Source organism: Chiloscyllium punctatum, unplaced genomic scaffold (assembly GCF_047496795.1).
Source record: "Chiloscyllium punctatum isolate Juve2018m unplaced genomic scaffold, sChiPun1.3 scaffold_139, whole genome shotgun sequence".
Taxonomy (NCBI): domain Eukaryota; kingdom Metazoa; phylum Chordata; class Chondrichthyes; order Orectolobiformes; family Hemiscylliidae; genus Chiloscyllium; species Chiloscyllium punctatum.
Genome location: NW_027309873.1, coordinates 159405 through 165097, shown reverse-complemented (window position 1 = coordinate 165097; position 5693 = coordinate 159405).

Here is a 5693-nt window from a genome sequence, read left to right as displayed (position 1 = left end):
TAAATCGTCATTGTCTACATGAATAGTGCCAGAAGACTGGAGGATAGCAAATGTGATTCCCATGTTCAAGAATGGGAGGAGAGACAATCCTGTTAATTATAGACCAGTGAGCTTCACTTCAGTTGTTGGTAAAGTGTTGGAAAATGTTATAAGAGATAGGATTTATAATGATCTAAAAAAGAATAATTTGATTAGGGATAGTCAGTATAGTTTTGTAAAGGTCACGTCGTGCCTCACAAACCTTCTGGATTTATTTGAGAAGGTGACCAAGCAGGTAGATGAGATGATGTTGTGTATATGGATTTCAGCAAGGCCGTCGATAAGGTTCCCCACAGTAGGGTCTCGTACAAAATGCGGAGGAATGGGATTTTGGGAGATGTTGCAGTTTGTATCAGTTATTGGCTTGCTGAAATAAGACACAGGGTGGTGGTTGATGGGGAATGTTGCTCCCGGAGTCCACTTAAAAATGCTGAACCGAAAGGGTCACTATTGGGTCCACTGCTGCTCGTTTTATAAACGACGTGGATGAGTGCATAGAAGGGTGTGTTAGTACGTTAGCAGACGACACTGAGGTTGGTGAAGTTGTGGATAGTGACGAATGATGTAGTAGGTTGCAGAGAGATATAGATAAGCTGAAGAGATGTTCTGAAAAGTGGCAAATAGAGTTTAATGCGGACAAGTGTGAGGTGATTCACTTTGGTCGGTGTAAGAGGAATGCAAAGTACTAGATTAATGGTAAGATTCCTGGTAGTGGAGATGAGCAGAAAGATCTCGGTGTCCAGATCCTTGAAAGTTGCCACCCAGATTGACAGAGTTGTTAAGAAGGCAGACAGAGTTTTAGCTTTTATTAATAGAGCGATCGTATTCTGGCACAATGAGGTTATGCTAGAGCTGTACAAAATTCTAGTGCGGCCACACTTGGAGTATTGTGTCGAGGTCTGGTCATCGCATTATAAGAAGGATATGGAAGCTTTGGAAAGGATGAAGAGGAGATTTTCTTCGGATGTTGCCTGGTATGGAGGGAACGCCTTACGAGGAAAGGCTGTGGGACTTGTAGTTGTCTCGATAGAGAGAAGAAGGTTGAGATGTGACCTAACAGAGACATACATTATAATCAGAAGGTTAGACAGGATGGATTGGGAGAACCTTCTTCCAAGAATGGTGACAGCCATCACGAGGGGGCATAGCTTTAAATTGAGGGACGATAGATATAGGACAGGTGTCAGACGTAGTTTCTTTACTCAGAGAGTAGTAAGGGTATGGAATGCTTTGCCTGCAACGGTAGTAGATTCACTAACTTTAAGTGCTTTAAAGTCGTAATTGGACAAGCATATGGACGTACGTGGAATAATGTAGGGAAGATGGGCTTCAGATTGGTACACAGGTCGGCGCAACATCGAGGGCTGAAGGGAATGTACTGCGCTGTAATGCTCTATGTGCTACGGTCTAACTCCTTCTGCTTCTGTTCAAGGGTGTACTTGCGTTCTGTTCACTGTTTCATTGCGCATTATCTGAATGACATTTTTACCAACGCCCATTTTCCCAAACGTAACGGGCTCCCTCATGGTGGAAGGGAAGGATTTGCAGTTTATTGATGTCATCCTGATGCCTTCCAATACCTCTTCAACATGTGGGTGTACTCACAACAAGGGTTGCTCACCCATCACCGGGCTGCTAAATCTCAGAGGTTTCATCATTTTCTACAAATCTCTTGACTGTCTTCCCTCTATCTATCACTGTCATGTCCTCCAGCCCACTCAAGAGCAAACAGAGCTGGTCAATAGTATGCCAACCCAACCAGCGGACACGACACCCGAGATTATGTTTTAAAGTGCTCTCTCAGATATGTGCATTCCCTCGAATTCCAACCTCCAGACCATGTTCGATTTGAACTGTTTCACGTTTGGTGCCGAAACGTCATCTGCCAAGGCCATAAATTATGAAATCCCGTTGCTACGTAAATCGCACAGGGCTATAGGAAAGGAATTACTCACCAAGTGATGAAGAAAAACTGTAATACATGCTGAAATCAAGGGCAATTAATTGGTATCAACACTATGTCGTGCCTTTTTCATAATAGAAACTTCAAAGATTTTATACTGGAGGGAGTTTAACAAATGTTGATCCCTGTCACATCATGAGATATTGGGAAGCTGACAAAGTGTTATATCAAACAAGTGATCAAAGAAGTGGGCTTCAAGTCGTATTTTGTCACACAAAACGAAGGTTGTATCAGAAAACTGATTTGAACGAATTTGTTCTGCTCGAAGTCATCATTTTTGTCAGTCTCAAAACAACTCGTACTTTAGTGCTTCCATAACGCGGTGGTTCGAGCCCTGGCTTTGTAAACCAGGCGGTGTAACCTCCATTCTCACAGCAGCATTGCTGAATTTTCTTACAACTATTGCAGCAAGCATCAGAAGGTGCGTTCTATATGTTGTTAGGAATTATGTTTGCACGAACAGCTGGAAGTCATTTCTTTACGCAGAAGCGCCTCATCTGTTCAGTGTGGAAGTCCACATCCGTGTTTTTCTTCTCAAGACCATGAGGATGACAAGCTTCTGATGTGAAGAATGTCTTTGTTTGGCAAGAAGAACAACGTGACTCAGTAGAAGCAGTAAATTAACGGTGAAACAGTGCAGAACGAAAACGTATAGTGATGCGGCTGTGTGCTTCCGTTCCTTATGTAGAGACAGGAATGTGCTTCAATCCAAATTAAACAGGCTGGAAGAGCACTGCTAGCCAGTCAGCCTCAGATGTGGAGAAATCAACGTTTAGCAGTTACCAAATATTCACGATTGGAGCAGTCTTCAGTTTACCTATGTAAACAGTAACGGGTTTTAAAGCTAGTAGTGAACAAAGAAGAGGCCAATCTGTTCAATTCCTCATTTTATTTCAGTTGGGCACTCCTGAGGCCTTTGTCGCCATCAAAAGATGTGTCTGTATAGTTCCCTCCATGGATCAAAATGTGGCTCAGTTCTCCCGCATGTCATGAACAAATTTGACGGTATCTGACTCCAGTCTCTATCACTGGTTCATTTGAGATTAAAACTTTGCAGGGAAAGTCTCATTGAGATGAACACTTCAGACGTCAGGTTGTGGGCCAAGTATTGGTATCTGGAAACGAGAATGGATGGATGTTTGATGACTGGCACTGACACAAAGTATTATTCTGTGCTATATAAGCACGGTGTCACGAACATTCTTTTTTAAAATAAATTTCTCATCGCAGGAAATGAAAGCTATGCTGTTATGTGAAGACGCAATTGCAAATGCTGTCCTTCCTGGTCGACTAGTGGTTACGATGCAGCGCTTTCACCGCTGTGGTTTGGGTTCATGTTTGGTCAGGGACTCAGGATTTATTGTTGCTAATAAGGACAACAACAAAAGTAGAGCATCTTTGACAGGAATCACATTTCAAACGCATCCGCACGTGCTTTGCATAATTTTGCAGGGCCGCAAGGTGGCTCACTGGTTATCACTGCTGCCTCACAGCACCAGAGATATGATTTTCCTACAACTGGGTCGACTGGCAGTAAGGTGCCTTATTCACGAGCAAATGAAGAGAAAAAGGGTAAGGAATTATTCTGTGAGGGTTAATCCCTGGAGGATTGGTGTGCATTTGTTGCAACGAATAGTCAGTTTCTGAACGTTAGGCATTCTAAGGTCCCTGATTGTGTTGCTTTACCAAATGTTCAGACAGGGAAGAAAAGTGAGGAAAAACAGTCACTTCCTAGTCAGGGATTGATCCATTGTGCGACAACTAACGGATTCCCTTTTGACTGAACTAGCTCCCATTTTCCCTACATTGGTAATGGCAGTATACAGCATTAGAACGGGCTTTAATGTGTGGCATTGGACCCAGCATTCTTTCTCAGCATGGACTATACTTCGATATATAGAGATAATAAAAGACATGGATTGAGATGACAGGAATGAAAAGACGTCAGGAAGAATGGACAGCGTTTACTTGGGAACAATAAAATGGAAAGGAAGTCATCGATGGAGTGAGGGGTAATGCCGTTTGAAAATACAAGGCGGGTTTTCATGGGGTGGTGGAAAAGACGAATAGATCATGTGGCGTGACACCAGGCAAAACTGAGTTGTTTACATATGGAAGGTTTCCACTCGATGTGAATTTGGTGAGAGTGAACAGGAGGGAAATTCCCTCATTCGGATGGATCTATATCTAGACTCTGGAACTTCAAAACCAGCGAGGAATGATAAAGAGAAGTTTTGAGCACGTTTTCTTTTTTTCCGTCTACACCTATTGCATTCGAAAATGATTACATTTTTGGCAGGAAAAAATATTCAGAAGCTGATTCTAAAATATTTGTGAAGACACGTGCAGACACACAAGACGTGAATTTCGCCAGGACAGGGAGTCTGGGCGGCCAGGATGGGTGCACGTTACGTGCGCACTCTCTAATTGGTGAACGTTAATCAGAAATAAACCTCATAACACCTGCAACTGCGGACGACGAAGTATAGAATGAGCTGATTGTGAGGAAAGGTTTAACAGCTTGTTCCACATGAACTTCTATAAAATAACTGAACTGTTTGTGTTAGCTCAGCATGAAAGTGAAGCTAGGTAGCTCAGTCCACTGCATAACCGGTTTATGAGATAAAGTGATGCCAACAGTGTGGGATTAATTCTCACAATGTCTCAGCATACCATCAGGATCCTGATCTCCCCACTCATCTTATACTTTAGATGATGGCGATAATCAAAGTGAAACTATACTATCGTGGGTTGGAACTGACCTGTCGATGGAATGCACCTTTTTTCATTCATGCGTTGCATTGGAAAATTTGGATGCAATCACAGAGAAGGGAGTGAGTCCATTTGCTGCTCACTCATCTCCCCCAAAAACATCCAGTGACAAGACACGAAAAATATTCCTGTTGGAATTATGTAATCTTCATAGCAATACTTAAAAACATCGTTATCATTTCGATTCCAGTTTTTCCGATAACAGTCAAAATGTCCAATGAGATAAATCTAATACTTTGTGGATTGTTTTAATGGCCTGTGCGAGCTTGCAGCTATGTCAGTAATATGAAACGTGCTAAACATCCTTTCCAGAATTTAACACAGCGCAGGATCAGTGGTATGAAAAACGTCATTTTTGCAAAAATCACCTCTGCATCTCTATTGAGTGATGGATATTCACTCAGGGAGTATTTATGACTGGCCTTAAGTAACTGAGGTATTTCCAAAGAACAGAACACTCCACAAAATCATATGTTTTTAGAATAAATGCTGTTTTACTCAATGTTCTTTTGCAATTTTAAATATATATGCACACACACATACATGCATGCGCAAAATACGCGCATATATTTGTGTGCGTGTGAATTCAGAACATTAGTAACGTATGGTCGGTCATTTGAATGTTCTTCCTGTAGAATGTGGGAGCTTACAGAATACAGTAATGTCCCTGAAATGTGGTTAAAATGTGGCATAGAAAAATGTGGTGAAAATCTGTTTTATTGAATGCTGCGTACGTTTACCGTGGTTTCCTGAGTTGATCATAGGAAATGTCATGTCGCCACTGTACTGGGATTTTCCTTCTATCGGCTTCAATTCGTCAGAGAATTCGATTCACTGATATTTCACCAACTTCCGTTGGCATGTTCATATGACACATCGACGTACACTGGACACAATAATATTCAGCATGCTGCAGCCA